Source organism: Malus domestica, chromosome 06, assembly GCF_042453785.1.
Source record: "Malus domestica chromosome 06, GDT2T_hap1".
Classification (NCBI taxonomy): Eukaryota; Viridiplantae; Streptophyta; class Magnoliopsida; order Rosales; family Rosaceae; genus Malus; species Malus domestica.
Genome location: NC_091666.1, coordinates 389,374 through 401,478, shown reverse-complemented (window position 1 = coordinate 401,478; position 12,105 = coordinate 389,374).

Below are 12,105 nucleotides of genomic sequence, written 5' to 3'. Positions count from 1 at the left end.
AGAATACGGATGATACACCAAATGTTTTTATGTAATTAACACACATATTCCATCATTTGTATAATAACATGTGGTGTATTATCCTATATTCCAGTCATATTGAAAAATTTCTCTTTGTTTTGGGTTACAACTTATAAACTTTCAATGTTACACCTTCAAGATCCTGGTACGTGGCAACAATAATGTCTTGTATTAATAACTCGAGAATATGTGAAATAAATACTAACTTCTATTTGGATTATTAGCACGAGACGCTATATGATAGTGTACTCGACAATTCTTTCTCCAACTGCAAGAGAAGATAAGACCATATTTGTTACAATGACTAGCTACACAGTGAGCAAACCTTTACATAATTATATATTAAATTTGATATTTATGCATGAGAGTTCAACTTTTAACTTAAAGTAAATTGTAGAAATGGTTCCTTAACTTTAACTCAATTGGAGCAATGGTTCCTCAATTAAAAATCTATTACCATTTGTCCCTCAACTCATCAAAACGCGCAGCTATGATCCATCAACTAAAAGTTCATACAATTGGTCCCTCAACTCATGAAAACATGCGGTTATGGTTCTTCAACTAAAAATTCATTACCATTGATCCCCTCAACTTTAATCCAACTGGAGAAATAGTTCCTCAACTTTAACCCATTGGAGCAATGGTCCCTCAAACTTTAACCCAATTGTAGCAATGGTCCTTCCAACATAGCTTATTTTGACAAAATTCTAACGAAGTTGACGAAAATGACCATAGCTACACGTTTTGATGCGTTAAGGGACCCCAATTGAAGCAATGGTCCTTCCAACATAACTTATTTTGACAAAATTCTGACGAAATTGATGAAAATGACCATAGCTACACATTTTGATGAGTTGAGGGACCAATGATAATAGAATTTTAGTTGAGGAACCATTAATGCTTCAATTTAATTAAAATTGAGGGACCATTGCTATAATTTACTCTTTAACTTAATTAACTTAATCGTCACCAATTACCATTGATACTTCAGTTTTTTTTTTTTTTTTATCAGAACCATTGATACTTCTTAATTGGCTATCTAGGACATAACATATTCAGTGAGCTTTAAGGTTGGCAACTCCAGAATAGCGAGGCAAACTGATTTGATTGTAGGGTTTGGGTCAAGGTAGAAGGGTTTTTCGAGTTCCCCTTTTCCTGTTCAGGTGAATTTAGGCGCACCCTTTCCTTGAATCACCTATCTGGTCTTTATTATGAATCGTCAATTTGGTTGGTAGACTTAGGATATATTGGATATTACTATTTGTTCATATATGTATGTCTTAGACTCTTAGTAGTTGGTTCAAACAAATCAATGCAAGCTTATTTTATTTGGGGTGCACATATAAATCAGAAAAGAAATTTGGATTTGTCAGTTCAGTATTTTATATGCTTCGGAATGATAAATGGTAAGAGGCTAAGTTAATTTGTAAGATGAATTACAACTTCGAATTCTGACAGAGTATGAATGTCGATAATACTTTTCTTGACTATGATCTTAATCATAAATTTCAGACTTTGGTACGTGATTTATAAATTATAAGTAATGCACTATAGAATGAAGCCAACTGATCAAATTGATGGTCTATAAACCGTGGATAACGTTTCTGAAGCTAACACTCTAGTAAACTCTTTTTAGACAATGAATAATATAAGGTATGCTTGCAAGTGAAAGTTCTTATGTATATACGTGAAATGAAAGCCTAACAATCTAAATTTTCTTGTCTTTCGATTACGCATACAACAACAACAACAACAAAGCCTTTTCCCACTAAGTGGGGTCGGCTATATGAATCCTAGAACGCCATTGCGCTCGATTTTGTGTCATGTCATCCGTTAGATCCAAGTACTCAAGTCTTTTCTTAGGGTCTCTTCCAAAGTTTTCCTAGGTCTTCCTCTACCCCTTCGGCCCTGAACTTCTGTCTCATAGTCACATTTTCGAACCGGAGCGTCAGTAGGCCTTCTTTGCACATGTCCAAACCACCGAAACCGATTTTCTCTCATATTTCCTTCAATTTTGGCTACTCCTACTTTACCTCGGATATCCTCATTCCCAATCTTATCCTTTCTCGTGTGCCCATACATCCCACGAAGCATCCTCATCTCCGCTACACCCATTTTGTGTACGTGTTGATGCTTCACCGCCCAACATTCTGTGTCATACAACATCGCTGGCCTTATTGCCGTCCTATAAAATTTTCCCTTGAGCTTCAGTGGCCTACGACGGTCACACAACACGCCGGATACACTCTTACACTTCATCCATCCAGCTTGTATTTTATGGTTGAGATCTCCATCTAATTCTCCGTTCTCTTGCAAGATAGATCCTAGGTAGCGAAAACGGTCACTTTTTGTGATCTTCACTAGATTGCTCCGGTCATTAGTGTGGATAAGTATATAAATGGATAGAGATAGGAAAGCAAACACAAGATGTACGTGGTTCACCCAGATTGGCTACGTCCATGGAGTAGAGGAGTTCTCATTAATTGTGAAAAGTTTACACAAGTACATAGGTTCAAGCTCTCTTTTAGGGAGTACAAGTGAATGATTTAGTACAAATGACATTAGGAAATATTGTGGGAGAATGATCTCGTAACCACGAAACTTCTAAGTACCGGAGTGTGGTATTGTCTTGACTTTCCTTATCTGTCTCATAGGTAGATGTGGAATCTTCTCTGGAAGTACTCTTCCTCCATCCAGGGGTGGTATCTGTAACTGGTGGAGATGCACAAGGTAATGTATCAATGTCACTTGAAGCTTACTTGTAGTTTCAGGCTTGGTCAAGCGCGATACAAACCATGTAGTAGGAGTCCCCCAAGTCGCCGAGCTAGGGGATCTGCTGAAAGGGTAACAGACAAGGTAAGCAATCAGAGCTCCGGCTGATTGTTCACATTCTCCCTATCTTGCAAGCAGCATGAAGGATAAAGAGAAGAAAAATGAGAAGAGATGATATGGGATACTTTTGCTTTTGAAGAAGTAACTTTCCACAGGCTTATTCTTGAACTGGGCTGGAGGGTTTTCTGGTTTCCTCCAGAGTATAAGGCCGACTGAAGAATTTGAGGGTCAAAACAAGTCCATTAAATCTAGAGTACGTTCGACCCTGCTGATATGGGATACTTTTGCTTTTGACAGAGTAGGGGATGTATCGGCACGTGTGCTGTTACGCTTGTCTCCACATGCTTCCTTGTATCCTTCTCACTTGCCCTATCTGTTCCTCAGGCAGATGCGGTATCTTCCCTGGAAGCATAAGATGTTGAAGATGAGTACTCGAGAGCAATGCCAGGTAAGTAATCAGGTAAGGGGTTTCAGGCAGTCAGTTCCTGGCTAGAAGCTTGATTCCAAGTGCTGACTGATTGCTCTCTTTCTCCTTGTCTTGCAGGTAAGAACAAGGCCAAAGGAAAAGACAGGAAAAAAGCATGATATGGGATACTCTTGCTTTTAACCCTGATGATATGAGATATTCTTGCTCTAGTATAGCTTGTTTACAGAGGTATTATCGGGGGGAAAGAAAGCTGAATATTTCGAAAGGCTTTGTTGGGAGTGCCCTCTCAGATAAGAGGAAGGGTTGAGCATTTTTGCAGGTCTGCCTGTCCGTTGGGGATGGAGGTCGACATATATAGGAGTCTCCCTAACATCAAGTAATAATGCTATTCCTTTACCGTGCTTGGTCATAGCACGGTAGTGGGAGCTGCCAGCTTCACAAGTTTTAACTTTGTCAGAGCACTTTGAAAAAGTGGTCTGTGGTATCTGGAAAGCTGATGTTGCGTGTGAAGATTACAGACAAGCTTTATCCAAGGAGATCCGGCTCTTGAAGTTGGGAAAGTGGTGCCTCTTCGGTTTTCGAACAAGCAATCCTGTCGGGGATATGGCTCTCGAGATTCGGAGAACGATGCCTCTTCGATTTTTGAGAAAGCAATCCTGCTGGGGGTCTGGCTCTCGAGATTCGGAGAGCGGTGTCTTCGATTTTTGAGAAAGTAATCATGTTGGGAGTCTGGCTCTCGAGATTCGGAGGGCGATGCCTCTTCGATTTTGGAGCAAGCAATCTTGTTGGGAGTGTTTTCTCGAATGTGAGTAAAGGTTGGGCATGTTTGCTAGTCTACCTTGCCACGAAGCACAGAGGTTGACACACAGGGACTTTCCAATTATCCAGCAGTAGTACTGTTCCTTTACCCTTTTCGATTTTTGAGAAAGTAATCATGTTAGGAGTCTGGCTCTCGAGATTCGGAGGGCGGTGCCTCTTCGATTTTGGAGCAAGCAATCTTGTTGGGGGTGTTTTCTCGAATGTGAGTAAAGGTTGGGCATGTTTGCTAGTCTACCTTGCCACTAAGCGCAGAGGTTGACACACAGGGACTTTCAAATTATCCAACAGTGGTACTGTTCCTTTACCATCTCTTCGATTTTTGAGAAAGTAATCATGTTGGGAGTCTGGCTCTCGAGATTCGGAGGGCGATGCCTCTTCGATTTTGGGGCAAGCAATCTTGTTGGGAGTGTTTTCTCGAATGTGAGTAAAGGTTGGGCATGTTTGCTAGTCTACCTTGCCACGAAGCACAGAGGTTGACACACCGGGACTTTCCAATTATCCAGCAGTGGTACTGTTCTTTTACCCTTGTGGGTAATAATATGGTAGCTAGGCCTTCAAAATTTATGTGTCTAAACTTTGTTAGTGTTGTTTCTTTGCTATTCTTTTACCCTTCTTGGTCAGAGCGATGTAGTGAGAGTTGCAAGCTTCACGTGTCTCAACTTTGTCAGAGAACTTTGGCAAAGTTATATGTGGTACCCATGAGCTACTGTTGCGTGTGGGAAGTGGGTGATTGAACAGTACGATTCATGTGCTTTCTACTTCGCCAGAAATCTTCGACAGAATGCCCATAATTTCCGCAAAGCTGAGTGTGCGTGTGACAGGTGCTGACAAGGCTGGAAAAGTAGTCTCAACTTTGTCAGAGAACTTTGGCAAAGTTATATGTGGTACCCATGAGCTACTGTTGCGTGTGGGAAGTGGGTGATTGAACAGTACGATTCATGTGCTTTCTACTTCGCCAGAAATCTTCGACAGAATGTCCATAATTTCCGCAAAGCTGAGTGTGCGTGTGACAGGTGCTGACAAGGCTGGAAAAGTAGGTGCCTCTTCGATTTCTGAGATCGGCCCTCGTGGTCTCTGAGCAGCCCAGCTTTTGAGAAAGCAAACCTCTTCGATTTCTGAGATCGGCCCTCGTGGTCTCTGAGCAGCCCAGCTTTTGAGAAAGCAAACCTCTTCGATTTCTGAGATCGGCCTTCGTGGTCTTTGAGCAGCCCAGCTTTTGAGAAAGCAAACGCCTCTTCGATTTCTGAGATTGACCCACGTGGTCTCTGAGCAGCCCAGCTTTTGAGAAAGCAAACGCCTCTTCGATTTCTGAGTAGGCGCCTCTTCGATTTCTGAAGCTTCGTCGAGTGTAGATTTTTATAGAGGCTGACATTAAGTTCCAAAGCACACTTGAATATCCACCAGTAGAAGCTCCATTCTTGCACTTTTAAGATCTTGATTTGTCCGACCTCTTCTCTCTTCTACACCTTTGAAAATGTCTGGCCCCTCCGACCGTCGTTTTGACTTGAACCTTGTTAAAGAGGCAGCCCCGCCTTCTCCAGACAACATATGGCGCCCATCCTTCGTCTCCCCTACTGGTCCTCTTACCGTTGGGGATTCCGTGATGAAGAATGATATGACCGCTGCGGTAGTGGCCAGGAACCTTCTCACTCCCAAAGATAACAGACTACTTTCCAAACGGTCTGATGAGTTGGCTGTTAAGGATTCTCTGGCTCTTAGTGTTCAGTGTGCAGGTTCTGTGTCTAATATGGCCCAACGCCTATTTGCTCGAACCCGCCAAGTTGAATCATTGGCGGCTGAAGTGATGAGTCTCAAACAGGAGATTAGAGGGCTCAAGCATGAGAATAAACAGTTGCACCGGCTCGCACATGACTATGCTACAAACATGAAGAGGAAGCTTGACCAGATGAAGGAATCTGATGGTCAGGTTTTACTTGATCATCAGAGATTTGTGGGTTTGTTCCAAAGGCATTTATTGTCTTCGTCTTCTGGGGCTGTACCGCGTAATGAAGCTCCAAATGATCAACCTCTGATGCCTCCTCCTTCTAGGGTTCTGTCCAGTACTGAGGCTCCGAATGATCCCCCTCCGGTGCCTTCTCTTTCTGGGGCTCTACCGACTGCCGAGACTTCTCTTAAGCAACCTTTGTGAAGGCTCCCTCTTGTTTGTTTATTTTGACTCAAGTATATGTACATAGTTGTAACTTATCGGGGATATCAATAAATAAGCTTTCCTTCATTTCAACGTATTGTGTTAAATCACCAAAGCCTTCTTCGCTAAGTTCTTTGAATTTTCTTTTGTTGAAGCTTGTATGTTGGAGCTTTGTGAGTGGAGCATGTAGGTTGAGGTAGTGTTCCCTTAATTTCCCGAGCGAGGACAACTTCTCGGTTGGAGACTTGGAAAATCCAAGTCACTGAGTGTGATCGGCTATATGAATCTTAGAACGCCATTGTGTTCTGTCATGTGTCATGTCCTCCGTTAGATCCAAGTACTCTAAGTCTTTTCTTAGGGTCTCTCTCAAAGTTTTCCTAGGTCTTCCTCTACCCCTTCGGCCCTGAACCTCTGTCCCATAGTCGCAGCTTCTAATCGGAGCGTCAGTAGGCCTTCTTTGCACATGTCCAAACCACCGTAACCGATTTTCTCTCATCTTTCCTTCAATTTCGGCTACTCCTACTTTACCCCGGATATCCTCATTCCTAATCTTATCCTTTCTCGTGTGCCCACACATCCAACGAAGCATCCTCATCTCCGCTACACCCATTTTGTGTACGTGTTGATGCTTCACCGCCCAACATTCTGTGCCATACAGCATTGCCGGCCTTATTGCCGTCCTATAAAATTTTCCCTTGAGCTTCAGTGGCATACGGCGGTCACACAACACGCCGGATGCACTCTTCCACTTCATCCATCCAGCTTGTATTATATGGTTGAGATCTCCATCTAATTCTCCGTTCTTTTGCAAGATAGATCCTAGGTAACGAAAACGGTCGCTCTTTGGTATTTCTTGATCTCTGATCCTCACCCCTAACTCGTTTTGGCCTCCATTTGCACTGAACTTGCACTCCATATATTCTGTCTTTGATCGGCTTAGGCGAAGACCTTTAGATTCCAACACTTCTCTCCAAAGGTTAAGCTTTGCATTTGCCCCTTCCTGAGTTTCATCTATCAACATTATATCGTCTGCGAAAAGCATACACCAAGGAATATCATCTTGAATATGTCCTGTTAACTCATCCATTACCAACGCAAAAAGGTAAGGACTTAAGGATGAGCCTTGATGTAATCCTACAGTTATGGGAAAGCTTTCGGTTTGTCCTTCATGAGTTCTTACGGCAGTCTTTGCTCCTTCATGCATATCCTGTATAGCTTGGATATATGCTACTCGTACTCCTTTCTTCTCTAAAATCCTCCAAAGAATGTCTCTTGGGACCCTATCATACGCTTTTTCCAAATCTATAAAGACCATGTGTAAATCCTTTTTCCCATCTCTATATCTTTCCATCAATCTTCGTAAGAGATAGATTGCCTCCATGGTTGAGTGCCATGGCATGAACCCGAATTGGTTGTCCGAAACCCGTGTCTCTTGCCTCAATCTATGCTCAATGACTCTCTCCCAGAGCTTCATTGTATGACTCATTAGCTTAATACCCCTATAGTTCATGCAATTTTGTACATCGCCCTTATTCTTGTAGATAGGCACCAAAGTGCTCGTTCGCCACTCATTTGGCATCTTCTTCGTTTTCAAAATCCTATTGAAAAGGTCAGTGAGCCATGTTATACCTGTCTCTCCCAAAACTTTCCACACTTCGATTGGTATATCGTCTGGGCCTACTGCTTTTCTATGCTTCATCTTCTTCAAAGCTACAACCACTTCTTCCTTCCGGATTCTACGATAAAAAGAGTAGTTTCTACACTCTTCTGAGTTACTCAACTCCCCTAAAGAAGCACTCCTTTCATGTCCTTCATTGAAAAGATTATGAAAATAACCTTTCCATCTGTCTTTAACCGCGTTCTCTGTAGCAAGAACCTTTCCATCCCCATACAAACCCAAAATTAGGCCAAAACTTTATAGAAGTGGTCTTATATAATTGGTTCTTTATAACTTAGTGAGTAACGAGTCAATGTTTTGGTTAAGCTTCTTTTGAAATCTTGGTATCAATCTTTGGGTGAATGTTATATTGTATTTTGACTGATTGAAATTATTGAGGGGGAATCCTCATTCCAAATGTTTGTTTGATAATTTCTTTGACTGAATATGTAATTTTAGTATATGCTTTCCATATTGTATTCGTTTGAGAATTGCCTGTTTCTGTTGCGAAGGAACTAGTAAATACAAAAGCAAACGGGAACCTTGCTGCTATTGGGACTTCAGCTGCCATTACGATACAAGTGAGACACCATTTTCCTTGTACTTGTTGATTATTCAAATGGGCCTAACATGTTTCCAAGTTCGTTTCGAATATATGTATGTGAAAATGTATCTTGGATTGTAATTCTCATAGACGTTGTGATAGTGTTGAAGTTGTTGGTTGATCTTGTTGATTTCAGGGAGCAGTTGGAGTTGTGGTGTAGGGCACACGAGCACTATGAACTGCAAACGGTGAATTGGAAATATCACTGGTGCGTAAGAATGGGCAAATACCCATTGGTTATGGGTAATCACGGTTACCCACTGATTTAAATTAAACGGTTACGGTTATAGATAACCGTTTAGATAAATAAACGGTTATGGGTATAACCGTTTACCTGCAAAATTTAAATGGACGGTTATGAGTATTAAATGCGGTTATAAACGGGTAACCGTTTACCCATTTATTTTATATATGTAAAACTAACACAAACCATGTTCTCGATCCAATAATACTTAGCACCCAATAAATTAGCAAGGAATTCATCGGTCCTTCTCTCAATAACACTGCTACAGGAATGATGATTCTCATCATCAAGGAATTCGCCAAATTAATTTAAATTCTTTGCGGGTAACCGTGAAATTGACAGAAATGTCTTCTAAACAATTTTTGTAACCCAATAATACTTAGCAAATATTATATTTACCTTCATTGGTAACAGTTAAAAATATCGTCTGTAAACTATTATTTCAATTATTGGAATGGTATAAGGACTTAAAAAATTAAAATACGGAAATGTATGATAAATGTACCTATAACGGTGTTTAATTGTCAAAAAAAATTATAACAATTTTTTTTTTAGTTTTCAAGTTGTTAAAAAAACAATGTAGACGGGTGGAAAAAGGGTAATGGTAAAAAAAAAAAAAGATAAACGGGTTAAAAAGGGTAAATGGGTAAACGGGTATTAAACGGTTACGGTTAAATGGGTATGCGATTATGGGTATGGTTAATCGTTTATAAACGGTTATGGGTATGAGTATAACCGTTTAGGCAATTACCCAACGTGTAAACGTTTATACAGGTATGAACATAAATGGTTATGAGTAAATAACCGCGGTTACCCGTACGCCATAACCGTTGCCCATCCCTACTGGTGCGGCAGGTTTGAGTTTTATTTTGGGGGGGAATTGTCAATATTTCATGGATATCTCGCTCGTGCAGATGCCTGCAAACGGTGAGTTGGAAATAGCCAAAGTTGCCTAAACTGTTGCTGCAGCCGCCTAGACTGTCTAGAGTGTCTAGGCAGCCGCCTAGACTGTCTAGAGTGTCTAGGCAGCCGCCTACCTCCTCCCCACTTTTTGTAAACGTCCTGGTCAAAGTTACAGCGGAGCTTCGCGGTTTAGCACTTGGGCGGCGGCCTAGAGCGATTTTTAGAACATTACTACGAAAAATAAAAAGCTACATTTGAACATCTCGAGATTAGTTGGAAGTAAATATGTAGGACTATATTATAAGTACAAATAAATATAAAAAGAAAAAAAAACCAATGTAATAAATTAAAATACTTCTCACACTTTTAAGATCTTAAAACCTCGTTAGGTAGCAAGATGGGTGCCTCATCAAAACCTCGTTAGGTAGCAAAAGCCCAGTGGGAAAATGCTCCTAATCGTAGGAAAAATAGTACATTAAGATCAAGTGAGTATGCTTCAGGATACTCCCCCTGAGTTAGACATAACTTCCAAATAAGAGAACTACAAGCAATTCAACTCAGATAATTTACGCATACTGATTCCTTAAACGAGCTTCTGAAAAGTAAACTTGGACAATGACTTAGTGAAGAGATTAGTCAGGTTGTCCTAGGAACGGATTTACTTGACTTGAATGTTCTGATGTTGTGGTTGCTGGTGAGAATAAAAGAATTTCGGCGCTATGTGCTTCGTGTTTGTCTCCCTTAATGTATCCCTTCTTTAACTGCTTGATGCATGCTGAATTGTCTTCAAAGATTGTCGTAGGAAAGTTAACAACGAAAGTAAGACCATTAGTGCTTCGAATATATTCCATAACTGCTCTCAACCAAAAGTACTCACGCAATGCTTCATGAAGAGCAAGAATCTCAGCATGATTCAAAGAAGTCGCAACTAGCGTTTGCTTGGTAAACCTCTAAGTTATAGCAGTGTCTCCAACAATAAAGACATAACCTATTTGAGAACATGCCCTATGTAGGTCAGACAGATATCCATCATCTACATATCCAACAAGGTGAGAATTAATCCGAGAACCGAGAAAGGCGGCAACACTAGAAGATTCGGGGGTATAGAACAAGCTTAAATCCGTCGTACCCATGAGGTAGCGGAAAATGTCTTTAACACCATTCCATTGCCTGCGTGTGGGCGCATTGCTGTAACTAGCCAAAAGATTAACAGCGAAGGAGATGTCGGGTCTAGTGCATTGAACCTAAGTATAATAAAGCCCCAATTGCACTTAGGTAAGGAACTTAGGGTTCCAAAATCTTTTCCTCATCCTTATTTGGGCGAAAGGGATCTCATTTAGCATCTAGAGTTCGAACGACCATATGTGTACTCGAAGGCTTCGCTTTATCCTCATTAAAACGTCGCAACACCTTCTAGGTGTAGTTCGATTGATGTACTAGGATTCCATCCGAACAATGCTTGATCTCCAGGCCAAGTCAATATCGAGTTTTCCCAAGATCTTTCATCTCAAATTTCAATTTCTAATGAGTAGCAATTTCCTCAAGCTCTGCGGGAGTTCCAATGAGATTCATGTTGTCGACATAAACTGCAACGATTACAAATCCGGAATGTGACTTCTTTATAAAAATGCATGGGCATAATTCGTTGTTCACATAACCCTAACTTGTCAAATATTCACTCAGACGGTTATACTACATCCGCCCAGATTGTTTCAATCCATAGAGTGGCCTCCTCAATCTAATCGAGAGTGAACCAGTCAATAGAAGTCCTTTTGGAACTTTCATGCATATTGTTGTATCTATATCCCCATAGAGATATGCGGTTACCACGTCTATAAGCTGCATATTCAGTTTTTCGGAAACTACCAAACTGATTAGGTTGTGGAATGTTATAACGTCCATTACGATGGAATACGTCTCATCGTAATTAATCCCAAGGTGCTGAGAGAAGCCTTACGCTACGAGGCGTGCTTTGTACCGTATTATTTCATTCTTCTCATTACGCTTCCTCATGAAAACCTATTTGTAGCCCATTGGCTTCACACGTGGTGGTGTAGGAACAACAGGTCTAAACACTTTTTGTTTTGCAAGCGAATCGAGTTCGACCTGGATTGCTTGTTTCTAGTTTGACCAATCCATTCTACGTCGGCATTTATCAACAAAGTGTGGGTCAATGTCATTGCTAAACATGATGTCAGTAGTTACTGTGTGCGCAAATGCATCATTGACGATGATCTCATTCAATATTGCGTAGTGGACTGAAATCTTACGATTCTTGGGAGTCGGTTTGTCTCGTCTAAGACATCACCGTAATCTAGAATAACCTCATGCGTTGGAACGGATGAGTAAACGATAGTTGAATTCAAACTAAGGTCATTAGTTGGTGTCGTTTTCCTCTTCCGAGGTTGTGAATCCTTTGAACCAAGGGGTTTGCCACACTTCAGGGTCA